This window comes from Mesoplodon bidens, assembly GCF_964165515.1.
Source record: "Mesoplodon bidens genome assembly, chromosome: 12".
NCBI lineage: Eukaryota > Metazoa > Chordata > Mammalia > Artiodactyla > Ziphiidae > Mesoplodon > Mesoplodon bidens.
In genome coordinates this window covers 50,015,179-50,029,861 of record NC_138168.1, presented here as the reverse complement: position 1 = coordinate 50,029,861, position 14,683 = coordinate 50,015,179, and the positions used below count along the sequence as shown (strand labels likewise).

The 14,683-nt window shown below is 36.2% G+C and overlaps 1 protein-coding gene across 3 annotated transcripts in view; it reads right to left on the bottom strand.

The window, feature by feature from the left end:
* Positions 1 to 14,683, bottom strand: part of NT5DC1 (5'-nucleotidase domain containing 1) — a 122,060-nt gene that overhangs the window by 83,935 nt on the left and 23,442 nt on the right. The window lies entirely within an intron of this gene.

The window sequence follows — 14,683 nt, the reverse complement described above, 5'->3', positions numbered from 1 at the left end:
CCAATAAACATATGAAAATATGCTCACCCTCATTAGAAATCAGGAACATACAAATAAAAATCTAATGAGACAGCATTTTACAACTACTGATTGATAAACCTTAAAATTTAGATGGCACCACGTGATTGTAATTCTTATGCTCTGCTGTAAAACATAAAATGACTTTAGCAAACAATCTGGCATTATCTAGTAAAACGGAAAATATGTATATTCAGTATTACGCTCCTAGTGTACTCCCTAGAAAAATTCTTTTGTGGGTAGCTAGGAAATATGTAAAAGAATGTTTAAAGCAGCATGATTTTTAACAAGCAAATAAAAATAAGCTAAATATCCATCAGCAGACGAACAAATAAATTCTGATATACCACGGGAAACTATATAGCAGTAGAACATGAACAAACAACAGCCTCACACATAATATAGACAAATCTCAAAAATAATAATGTTGCATCAGAAAATCAAGTTGCAGAGGCTCAAACACAGTATAGTTTCTTTTAAACAGAATTTTAAAACATGCAATAAAAAAAGTTATTGTGGGTTATGTATGTGTGTGTTTTGGGGGGTGGGATGTGGGAGGCTATCCTTTCTATGATGACAGAGGAATAACAGACACATAATTCAGCAGAGTTACCTACAGGGGGAACACAAGGAATAAGTCAGGGAGGTAGGCACAGGTGCTTCAAGAATAGCGATAATGTAGGTTTCTTTAGGTGGGTGGCAGATAATATATGTTCACTTTGTTAATATTCTTTGCTTTTTGTATAAAAGAATTATATATACATCAAAATTTTCCCAATTTTAAATATTAAACAAAGGGGTCCTTGTTCTTGAAAACTGTGGAAAGCAATGATGGAAGGCAGAAAGGGGAGACAGGCATAATGTGGCCAGAAGAGCAAAAGAGTTGCTTCTACCCTGAGAAAGTACAGCAGCCAAATGATGTAAAACTGCTACATTAGCATTTCAGCTAGCTTATAAGGGATGGAACTTTAGCATAAGTTGATTGATTTAAGTAACCATCAGAGGAAATTAAACAAAAGAGGAGTATTTTAAAATACATGATTGCATGCTCTTGTGGAAAATGCCCGTGTAGCATCTGAACCTGGTGTCCAAACTCTCTGCTCTGCCACCTACTGGCTTATTGAACCTGTGCAATTCCTTTACCTGCTGGGCTTCAGTTTCCTTATGTTGGAAGAAAGAGTGATAATATCTGTCACATGAGGTTCCGTGGGTCAAATGAGAAAAGCGAAGTACATGACACACGTAAGATACAAAACAAATTCAAGGCCAATCTGACGACAAAGTTGAATCAGATCTAATTAGAGTGTAGATCAAGGAATGCTATTTAAAAAGGGACTGACAAACTCTAGGGCTTTACTAGGGTCTCACAGACAGACAACATTTATACAAATGGCCCTTACCTTGAAGAAGATGACTTAATATTTATAATGTCTCTTAAGAAAAACAAAGTTAAATTCTTATTTCTCACTTTCCTCCCATGACAAGAAATATCTAAAGAACCACAGCTCATTAAAGTGCCCCACATATGCACTTTTCAGTTGAAAAATCAGATCCTAGACTAAAGTGCTATGAAGTTAAATTTAAAAAGACATATATGGGCTCTTTACTGTCATATGCAATGTTTTAAAAAATTATGATAAATTTATCAACACTGCAAGTCAAGCAGTTCAACACTGTTATATTGTAGCACACAATATGCATTAAAATGTACGAGAATTTTGATGTATCAGTACTGAGAGTAAAATAAAGTCTAAGTATAGATGGCTCTCAAATACAATTATTTCTCAACATTACTGTGAAGTCAGCTTTTAAATGGTATTATCCAAAACATAATAATTGTATTACCCAAAATCTACATGAGTGTAATCAACATTTGTACCAGACAACAAAATTTTAAGTCTTTAAGTTAATCACTCACAAATTGTTACTAGTAGACTGAGCACTTTTCCCCCCACCAAAAAACATACAGTATTTCGTAAGGTTGGTTGTTTCCCACAGGCCACAAAACTCTTAACATTTCCTCCTTAAATTCTCCTAGCAGAATTTTTGCCAAATAATTCTTTTCTCATTATACCTGTATTTTTTATTGTTGTGCTACATAAGCATACATCTATTTTTTGTAACTGTACTATTTTATCTGTCATCTATGATCAATATGCCTTTTACTAAATTAATCTTTAAAAGCTTTTCTTGGTTACAATACACAAATCCTACTGGTTGCAAAGTTAAAAAGCAATTATAAACTAAATTTACCAATGTGAGAAAGAAAGGTTTATGGGGAAATCAAGCGAAAAGTAAAACTGGAGGCAAAACAGAAAATACCCCAATATTTACTCTTACTCTCTTAACATCACAGTTGCAGTCAAGTGCAATTCCCCATCATTTTTACCTCAGGCTAAATAAAATGTTTTATACAAATATGAAGATCAAAAAATGAACTTCTAAACGTATCCCATTAGAGTATGTAAATTAGTGTGCTCTTTGCAAAACCAAGCATAGATTCTAATGCTACTCCACCAGCCCCACTCAAAAATTATATCTAAATATTAAATACAAATAGTGAAACTGCTATGAACTCAAAATTAAGAAGAGGTGTTATATCAATGAAACTGTATACTGGAATACAACTTTCTATATACGCAATAATGGACTTACCTAAATTTGAAGAAAAAAAGATTATTTGATGAGCATGTTATTAGTCCCAGTTCAAAATAGGGTAATACTAAATTTAAAATGTATTTTAAGGTTTCTGGCACGAATACAATCACATGACACTTGAGTTCTTTATGTTGTATTTGACAACTCAAAAATAATTTTTCCATTTGAAGGGCAGGAGTGAACTAAAGACAGGACTTCGGTTAAGCTTTAGCTCAGAGTTGAGTTATTCTGAGCATATTAAATCTAAAGAAATAACAGCATTTGAAGAAGTAGGTCACCGGTCACCTAGGATATATCAACAAGAGAATTCAAATAGTAAGTCAATTCATAAAAAGCTCTCTGCCTTTTCTTTTAAAAACCATCAAACTCTCTGAAGTTGAGAATCCCACACTAAAGTTTCCCCATTTCGGGATCTCTTTTTACAGAACAAAAAGCCCTCATAACTTTTATTACAGCTTATCCATTGTTAGGATTAAAATATTAGTAATAATTCAAACATCTCCCAAAATATTGAGAATTTTTTAGTAATGCCACCCTGCCTTTCAACCATTATAAAAGACCATGATGGGCTAAAAATAACTATATTAGACACTTCTTCAGGATAAAAGCAAACATATTAACATTAGCACTATTTGCTTTTTAATTAGCTTCTTTTTTAATTAGCAAATTCTAAACTAACCAATTCTAGAACTGAAACAACATGCTATTTCAATGGCAAAGAATGAAAACAGTTTCCTTAAATTTGAGAAGCTGATCTGGAAAGCAAGCATAATGGGATTACACTGTCATACAAATTCTTGACAAAGAACAGCCAACACAGTAGTTCTGAATTAAACAGTGCTATACTTAGAATTATGCTGGGTCCCTTGTAAATCCTTAAGAAATATATCCATAGACAATAATAACTTTACCATCACCTCCTGTGTGATCTTGGCTAGGATGCTTAACCTCTCTGGGCCTCAAGTCTTCATGCCTAAAGATGGGTATAATAACAGTACCTACTTCATGGGGCTGCTACAAGGAGTAAATGAGATAAATAATGCAAAGTTCTTAGAACTGTATCTAGCACATGATAAAAGCTTAATATATGTTAGCTATTCAGGTGGACACTTTCTAACAGATTTCAAAATTCTAAAAGACACTTGATCCTCCATACAAATTTCAGGAGCAGTAAATAAGAGTATTTGTAAAAACATGACCAGGGATGAGCGTAGAGCTAAAGCAGTGCCTGAAGCATAGCTAAAAAATATCTTTCAACTGAATTAAAGTATAATGAAGCTAGAGTAAATATTAAGTATAACTTGTGGAAAATATGTTTGGTAATATAAGTTATATTACCAAAATCATATTACATTGTTCATTAAATAATGAAGTGATACATTACCTATGGTTTTAATGGAAAAGAGTGAACATACTCAAACATACCTTTGCTAAATACAGGTGTGTGTGTGCATGTATGTGTGTATGTTACTGTTACCCAGAGGACTTAGAGTCATAAAAAATGGGTTTATGTCCGCTTCAGACAAAATTTAAATATCAGTTTCTGGTACTTACTAAGATTAGCATTTCTTGCAGCTCAAATATTCATTTTTTTTGTGATACTGAATGTGATTCTCAAAATTTTTATCTTATAAACTCTAATGTTCTAAAATATCTATCCAGTGCCCACCTTCCAAATAATAACTTATTTTCCCTTTAAAGGTCACATATTTCCATTCAGGAGAGAAGACGCTAACAGGTAGTTTGGGCAGGGAAAGAATTAATAAATGCTGTCAGTAGTCTATGAGCCCATTTGTATTTGGCATGTGTGTTTAATACATTGAGGATTTGAATGAACTGATATATCAACAAGTAAATGAGGTATGGATGGGTGAAGAAATTTGGAAAATGAAGCACAGGCTTGTCTAAAAAGTTATTCGTTGCTCTAAAACTGTACAGTTCGAGTTTCTGAGACATTTAAAGAAATCCCTTTAAATTCTCGAGAGTATGGGCTCCTCTTCTTTTTCTTTCTCTCTCCATTCAGCCCCTCTCTTGACCTATCCACTTAACTCTACACCTCCAACCATGGCTACCTTGAAAAACACTGTCTTTGGAAAATCTTACTCTGAAATTCTAAGTCGATTACCAATAGTACACTGGAAGGTACATAGTCACTAGAACAGGAGCCACAGTCTCTTTTGTGAAATGGCTTTGGGAAGCAGTTGTTGATGCTGTGACTTCTGCAAGAATTCCGAGTTATTTTAAGGTAAGACACAGACTGAAAATACTCCAATTCAAACCAACACTGCGCAAAAGGACCCATCCCTGAGTGCCCACAAGTGTGAGGCAAAATGCCCACACTCAATAAATATTGAAACCTGGTCTCCTAAAGCTCTTAATTCGTTCATTCAGCAAATATTTACAAGGTCCATGCTTTGTACTAGTCACTACCTGTACAGAGTGGAGTTTCAGTGGTAAATAACCAACAGTCCTTGAATTATATTCAGGAACAATTAAAAAGTGTGGGCTTCCCTGGTGGCGCAGTGGTTGAGAGTCCGCCTGCCGATGCAGGGGACACGGGTTCGTGCCCCTATCCCGGAAGATCCCACATGCCGCGGAGCGGCTGGGCCCGCGAGCCATGGCCGCGGAGCCTGTGTGTCCGGAGCCTGTGCTCCGCAACGGGAGAGGCCACAGCAGTGAGAGGCCCGCGTACAGCAAAAAAAAAAAAAAAAAAAAAAAAAAAAAAAAAAAAGTGTGGTAAGAGGGACACCATTGATGATTTGAAAGACGGTTTCACACCAGAATCCACGACTTCTGCATTCTGAAGAAGCCAGAGTGTTTAGTATCTGTCTCCTCCATTTCACTAAGATCACCAGTAGCAGGTTAGCAGCATCTAACCCAGCAAATGGCACACAATAGAGACTCAAAGTTCGTCAAACATTTGGGAAGACTGGCGCTATAAAGAGATTCAAGTATAACGTCAGAGGTGTACACTCCTTCAACATCATGGTGGCCATCACCATCACTCACATTTACTGAGCATTCCCTGACACTGTTCTACCACTTCACATATATCTTATTGCATCTTCCAAGGTTCCTAACAAATAAAAATAAGAGAAAACAGGACAGGACCATAGCATGTCTACATTTCAGCCTTACTGGTATCAGAAGTGGCAAGATTTATTTTGACATAGGTGATTAAAGATAATTGATAGAAGCTTAGCACTAAACAGATCATTTGCAGGGAAAATACCACTATTAATAGTTATTATACCTCCCTGGTGTATAAATTTTATTTTCTATTTCCTACATTTTCTCTAAATAGTAATTACTTTAAAAATCTGAAAGCAAGTAAGCGGGCTTTAGGGATTTTACTAATGAGGAAACCAGGTGTAAGAAGGCAGGAGCCAGAGATGGCAGGAAGAGTAACCCTTTAGCACTGGTCCACAGTCAGGGGCAGAGGTCTGCCGGCCAGGTAACAGTTGATTGATTAAAGGTAAGTAGACTGGGGCCCAGCATTAATTAAACTAAAAACTCCAGGATGTATTTTAATTGTTAATATGAGTAAGTTACACAGCTACAGGGCATCAGTCTTGAAGGAAGGTTTCTTGGTGGTCTGGTTGCCACCCACAGAAACTGTGCTTCATACCCTCTAGGTAGGTAGTGATTGTGGAGTTGTTCTATGTATTATAATAAGCAGGGGGGCAAAGAGATTTAAATAAAAAGCATCACCCCATGACTACTCCAATTAATACTTTAATTCTCTAATTTCTCCTTCCAACTTAGCAGACTGCACATGAAAAGCTGAACTTGTTAATAAAGTAGGAATGTGTTTGAACGGCCGAGACTCTGCTGGATGGCCAAGATCCTTGAAGACCTTAGGTCAAAGACCCAAGAAACTATCTCTATTTTTTTTTATTCTTTTTTTTTTTTGCGGTACACGGGCCTCTCACTGTTGTGGCCTCTCCCGTTGCGGAGCACAGGCTCCGGACGCGCAGGCTCAGCGGCCATGGCTCACAGGCCCAGCCACTCTGTGGCATGTGGGATCCTCCCAGACCGGGACACGAACCCGTGTCCCCTGCATTGGCAGGCGGACTCTTAACCACTGCGCCACCCGGGAAGCCCAAGAAGCTCTATATTTTTAACTTGGCAGGTTACTATGGAAAGACGGTGATGTCATTAAGCACCTGAAGCACAAAACTATGAATTCTTTAAGTAATGCGTCAATTTATTGTGCAACAGAAAATAGAACATAAAGCCCTTGTTCGAACTTTCTAAATGACTGTTTTTCTTGACGTGGCCTGAAGTTTCAGGGGTTTTCATCAACACCTGTTTTTTGCATGAATTTCTCCTTTCAAGCCCTCAGCAGGTATCTAACCACTAAACCACATTAGGTTATTAACACAAATAGATCATTTTTAGCTCTTGGGTTCTGTAATAGCACCTACAAATGTTCTTTTAAAACCTTTTCAAGAGGAATGAGGTGCAGCTAGGTGGTGGTGGAAGCTGTGGGCCTCCAAGTGCCCTAACTAAATTTCTGGGCACCTTCCTCATTTCCGCTGTTAAAGACTGAAGGATGATTGCGACAGGAAAGTCGGTATCCTGCTGGGGTAAGGAGATGAACACATCAGCTTAGTCTGTGGGGTTTTCCCTCAATGCGCTCCCTCACCAACAGCTCTTTACTTCAGAAATTTAACTCAATTAAACATTAGGGAATGAGACATTCATAACAGAGGAACTAGTTTCCTCCTCTGAAGAATGAAATGATTGATCCAGATAATCTTTAATGTTCCTTAGAGTTCTGAGTCTGAAAGAACAATAACATTCTGAATCAACAGTTTATGTACATTAAGAGAAAATTTCAAATGTTAAAAAAAACCCTCATGGGTAAACTAAAAAGACAAATGACAAACTGGGAAAAACATATGCAAACTATATCATAAAAAAGAGGTTTGTTTATAGGATACAGAACACTTCTAGAAGTGGGCTAGAAATAGTCTTAACTATATGAAAAGATGCTCAACCACACGCTTAGTAAGAGGAATGAAAATTACAAGTAGACCAAGATTCCAATTTTCACTTCTAAAATGAGCAAAAATCTAAATGTTCAACAAAAATGAGCAAAAATCTGAAAATTCAACAAAATCTAAACAACACATCCTGTTGGCAAGGCTGCAGGGACAGGCACTCTCACATAGTGCTGGTGGAAATGCAAAATGATACACCTATGGAGGGAGATTTAATAATATGTAACAAAATCATATATGTATTTACCTTTTGACTCATGAATCCCAGTTCCAAGAATCTCTCCCAAAGATTCAGGCAAATATATATATATATGTGTGTGTGTGTGTGTGTGTGTGTGTCTACACATATATACATACAAAGTAGAAGGAATTGTATTAGCAAAAAAGAGGAAATAACACAGATGCCCATCAATAGGGAAATGATTGAAAATACTACAGTACATTCATATAATAGAGTACTACGCAGCTGTGGAAAGGAATGTGGACCATCTTTAGTTAGTCAATGATCTTCAAGAAAAACTGTTACATAAAAAGAGGTTAAATAAAGTATATATATTAGGATATGACTTATCAAAGAAATTGGAAGGGGATATGAATGAGTACTTATTTTTATTGTGTGTGTGTGTGTGTGTGTGTGTGTGTGTGTGTGTGTGTGTGTGTGTGTGTGTGTGTGTGTGTGTGTGTGTGTGTGTGTGTGTGTGTGTGTGTGTGTGTGTGTGTGTGTGTGTGTGTGTGTGTGTGTGTGTGTGTGTGTGTGTGTGTGTGTGTGTGTGTGTGTGTGTGTGGTACACGGGCCTCTCACTGCTGTGGCCCCTCCCGCTGTGGAGCACAGGCTCCGGACATGCAGGCTCAGCGGCCATGGCTCATGGGCCCAGCCAATCCGCAGCACGTGGGATCCTCCCGGACCGGGGCACGAACCCGTGTCCCCTGCATCGGCAGGCAGACTCTCAACCACTGTGCCACCAGAGAAGCCCGAGTACTTATTTTTAAAAACAACTGAAAGATAAACCAAAAACTTTTTTTAAAAAAAGGCTTACTTACAGAAGGAAGGTGAAACACAGGGTGGGTAATAGGTCAGTAATGGAGACCAGATTTCTCTGAATATTCCTTGTTTTGTAAATTTGACTTGGGAAATATGTAATGCATGTTGGAGCTGGCTTGTACTGGCTCTTGGTAAAGGTTCAGGTGTTTTGTGAGCTGGTTGTCTTTACCCTTGTAGCTTGCAATTGGCCATGGTGGGAGTATCTACACCATTGATTACAGCACACAGACCTCCCTAACCCCCAAGAAACATTTATCAGCACTCTACAGGAACTTTAGGAAATTATCAAACAAAATTAAATTTTAAAAGAGCATTCCTAAAAATTGAAAGCAAAACAAAACAAACCTAACGGTGAATTGACTGGGTAGCATTACTACATTGAAATGAGCCATTTCAAGGGACCGTAAGGCACAGTGATTTGACTATACAGCTATAGTGGAAATACCAAAAGAATTAAAAAATAATCCTAAACCTTTTTCAATATTGTGGTGTGAATGTTGGTATTGTCATTCTAAGAAGTCAGAGTGTTAAGGAATAAAAAGCAAATAAATAACTACATTACTGTCATGAGAATGAGATTTTTAGTGTAGTACTAAGGAGCTAGAGATACAGGTTGGAGGTCACTAAGAAAACACCCTGTGGTCCTCAATCTGAATTAGATGTATTAGTATGAAGTTATGATGTCTTATATTTAATTAACATTACATGAATGAATCCCCTAGCTCTCTCCACTGAAAAAGCCCAGAAACAATCATCAAACCAGGAACAATGCACACCCTTAGGACCCAGGCACCCAGATTGTGGTCTCCAGCTTCTATTTCCCACAAAAGGAACCAGACTCCCCAATTACAGTTCTGGGTCAGGGAAAGTACAAAATATTGGAAGGAAAGAAGCTATAAAAGACTCCTCGATCACACCAAAAGGATTCAGAAGCCAACATGAAGAGGTTCCTGCTGACCAGAGATGGAGGAAAAAATCTGAGCAATAATAAGAATAACAACTGCCATGGACTGAAAAACATAAAATACATTTAAATCCATGAGTTTATAATGATATTCAAACACCTCACTGTGCCACCTCTGGAGAATGCAAGGAAATAAGCTTATTGTTTTATACACTGGTAAAGGTATCTATCCTGCCTTTTCTATACAAACTGTACTTCAGGGTAACCAAATAGTTGGAGTATTTTTCTTTACAGAAGTATGCTAGCTAATAAGCAAAGGAGCAATGATAGAATTAGGTTACCTAGGTAATGATCATTCCTAGTAATATCACAAAGAGAAACAACGAGCAATAAAAGGTCTCCTGATTGAAATACACCATACCACTGTCTATAAAGTATTATTGGCCAAAAAGTATTTGTGTGTGTGTGTCTCAAACCTGAATCAGATTAAACCTCTAGATCTAACTACCAATTTACAGGAAAAACAGGATACAGAGAAGCATGTTAAGTGACAACAAAATCCACATTAGAGGAAGCTGTACAGGAAAGATGACCCAGTTTCTCAACAAATAAGCTGTAAAGGGAGAAAAGAGACATGGATAAGAAACCTACATTGACAGGGACATATCAATTAGGGGAAATTCATGAATTTAAGTTGAACAAACAATAAACAATCAGTAAAAAAGTATGAATATGTATATATGCTACACATGTGCTTGTGTATCTCTACATATGTTTGTGAGTATATATGTGTATATATATGTGTGTATATACGTGTGTGTATATACACTTACGTGTGTGTGTGTACACACATAATTGGGGAAATCTGAAGTGAACTAAAGCATCTGATAAAATTAAGAAATAACTAATTTTTTATGTTTGATGAAGATACTATTTTAAAGAAAAAAAACTTACCTTCTGGAGAAATATACTGAAATTTCACAGGTAAATTGGTACAATATATGGGATTTAAAAATATGGGGGGTGATGAATGGAAGAAGGATTGAGTGACAGTGACTTGAGATTAGTTTAAGTTGGGTAGTGGGCGCAAAGGCATTCACTGTAACCATTCTCTCTACTTCTATGGATAAGACTAAATTTTTCTATAGTAAAGTTAAAAACCATATGAACAAAAACAACAAAAATTATGTATCTAATATTAACAAGCTGGTAATAGAACACTGATAGCAGACGAAGACATTCCAACTTAGAAGTCCCTCATGATCACCTGAGAAGCTTTTTCTAAATATCGTCTCTGAACCACCATGATCTTAATGAACCCCAAAGACAGAAGGAACTGTGTCATGTACCCCAGGACTGCGCAAAGAAGGTTGAGAACCACTGTTTAAACACTGTGGCGGGGGGGGCAGCTGTACATCATTCATCCAGTTTTTTTATCTCCATGCCTGACACGTAGAAGGTACGCAAGAAATATTTGGTGAATTAATGATACCCTGGGAAGTGAAAATGAACATGTGAGCTTAATAGCAGCTAAATGCTAGATGTGCGAAAAACACTGATATTTGATATTAAAAAACCACTTAGGTTACTGAGCTTAAACAGCATGACTTTCTGTTCTTTAAGTAGAATGGGTTTTCATCATAAAGCCACAGACTAGTCACTTCCAACAGCTACAAGTAAACTCTTAGAATAAAAATAGTTTTAAATACACAATTGGGTGGAGTGAGGCTAGCAAATATTCTGATTCTACAATCTGTTTTGGACAAGACAGTGTTTCTTATGTGACTAACAAAGCAAACAGCAGTCAGATTCCTTGTGCTGAAATAAGTACACTATTTGCAAAAAGGGTTGAGCATCCAAGGCTTATTCAATAAAGACACCACATTTTCCAACGTTAAATGGGAATATAGAATGACAAATACCCACATATATTTACATACCCCCAAAAGAAGGCATATGACCACTTGGTATGGATTTTGTCTCATAATTACTAAATGAAGCCAAGCCCGCTGTCTCACCCCAGGAAACAGCAAAATACCTCAAGCACAAGAATAATCTAATTTTAAAGCTGGGAGGAGTTTAGAAACCTAATACAACCTTTTCATTGTGTTGATGAAAAAACAGACACCTAGAGAGGTTAAGGTGAAAAGTTCTGGAAATAGAGTAACCACAGAGGAACGCTTGGTCTACACAGGTGCACAGAATGAAGGGCCAAGAATTAATCTTTGAACTTTCACATGAGTGATGTCTAACAGGGTAACAGTCTTGATTACAAATAAGTGTATGCGTGTGTCACCATATATACACACACAAATACTAGAATATGCACTTCTAATAAATACTTTTAAAACAAATTCTACAGCCTAGTATTCAAGGGCATCCATAATGTTACCTCACCTACTTTTTCAAAATCTTTTCCAAATGAACCATAGTAGATGGAAGGCAGCCACTTCTCTCACTTGTCTTTGTGGTCTCTTACAAATGTAGTAGAGTCATAGTGTAATTACAAAAGCTATTGCATAGATCATTTTCAATGATGAAAGAATGATGAGAATATACAGAATGGATAAACAACAAGTTCTTACTGTATAGCACAGGGAACCATATTCATCATCTTGTGATAAACCATAATGGAAAAGAATATTAAAAAAGAATGTATATATGTGTCTAACTGAATCACTTTGCTGTAAGGCAGAAATTAACACAACACTGGAAATCAACTATACTTCAATAAAAAAAGAATGATTAGAAAATAAAATCTTTCCAATTCTTCTGTAAATCTGAACTGATATAAAAGCCATATTTCATATAAATCTGTGAATATTATATAGAGACATATAGGACATTGTAAATTTTTAAATATGGCAACCAATAAAAGGTTTAAAAGTGAGAGAAGAAAGGAAGTGAGGTGAGTTATCCGCTTACATTTCTACAAGGTGCTATACAAGTCTTAGTTCAAAATATATACAGAAAATTATATGCAGGGGAGGAGGAAGGGAAGAAAAAGAACAAACCTTATTTCACTTACTGGTCAAACATTCAATTATTTCAATTATTGATCAATCCTGAATCCATACCACTTCAATTCTGCAGAGATTTTTTAAAAAGATGTATCTATACTTATTATGGAATTTTCCTTCTCACCTACTTTACGTGTACAGTTGATGTGATTTAGCTCCAAAATGATGAAATTTAGTAAGAATCAGAATTTGGCCTCTCAACTTCCTGTTATTAGACTTTTCAGGATCCTAAAAACTGATTTAAAGAGTCTCCTAACATTGTTAAAGAGAATACTAACCACTGAAAATTACAATGATAACATTTACTTTCATCTTTGGGGGAAAAAACGTTTCTAATTGGGCTGATTTAAGATCCCTGAATGAAATTGTAAGGTAAACCAATAATACTTTTAAAAAGCCAAAATCAAAGTCTGAAGATTATTTTTCTTATGAAATGAATACAGCAACCTTATTTAAATGGACATGATATGACCTTATCAAGTTAAGGGTTTTTGTAATCTCCACTGCAACTCTAAAGTAAAACCCAAAATTAAGCAATAAAATCTGAAGCCATTTACTGAACACAGTATAGTGTTGTAAACAATGAATTTAAATCCTTCAGGGTGCAATACAGCAGCTTCCCACTAGCTATCTATTTTACACATGGTAGTGTATATATGTCAATGCTACTCTCTCAATTCATCCCACCCTCCCCTTCCCCCCATGTCTACAAGTCCACTCAGCTTTGTGCTCTGTGATGACCTAGAGGGGTGGGATGGGTGGGGGGTGGGAAGGGAGGCTCAAGAGGGAGGGGATATACGTATACATATAGCTGATTCACTTTGTTCTACAGCAGAAACTAACACAACATTGTAAAGCAATTATACTCCAATTAAAAAAAAGTCACACACTCAGAATAATAAATAAATTCTTCAGGGTAATTATTGCTAACTCTACTATCAAATTCATGGATATCTTGCCTCTGTCTAAAAAATTTTAAATAGTATGCAAACACTGAAACATTTATATGCTAACATTTAATATTTCTCTTATTAATGGCTGAGAACTTATATTAAAATTCTGAAATACAGGACCGCATATCTACATTTTCATCATTGTGTTTCTCTCAAGCCTAAAAATAAGAATTGGAGTAAGCTATTTTCATAAAAATTTAGAAACATTCACGGACACGTTAATGGCTTCATGAAATAACCGAAGTAAATTTAGATGATGGTTTAAATCCACACTCCCCTCCAAAAGACTTCTTCCCCTACTTTTATATACTACCAAGTATTTTCAACCAACTAACACAAGAATGTGCTTTCTAAAAATATAAAGGGGATAGGATCATCCCATTATGAACTAACCTAAACATCTGAGTAATAACTTCTAAAATAAAATCACAGAAAAAGATGGTGCATGGTTAAAACTATTAATATATATTTAAGACAAAGAGTTTATTTTTCAATAAGAAAACAAGGAAAAAGAGAGCCCAACCTGATCTTGTATGCCTGCCCAACAGAACTTTCCACCATAACTTGTGCTTTTCACCTCTGGGGCAGGGGGAGGAGCTTAAACTCTGGGTAACCTCATGTAGTAAGGGAAAAGCAGTATAAATACTGCAGGACAGCTCACCCGGGCACAGAAGAAGGCACAGAGAGCTGGTAAGAAACCAATTCCAGGAACTTCCAGCACCCAGGTAAGTCTATGACTGGTGGACTTCCATGTTAGCTTATTTGGAAACAAGCTTCAATTAATTATTTGTTTTTTGTGATGTAAAAAAATGGCTTTCCACTAAAGTGCACTCAGAAAGTTTAATTTGAATCAGTCTATAAAAAATAGTCCTAATTAAACTATATTTGTAAAAACATGTCCTAATCTGAATTTCAGTGTATTTGAGACTATTAGTAACTTCGGTCTATATCAAAGATCTTGAATTATTTAATACAGACATCCAATTACAGTTTCTGTGTTTCTTTTATTCAAATAACTTTATTTTCACTTGATTACCTGAATGTAGTTTTCAAAAACAACTAAGACATATATTTGTATAATT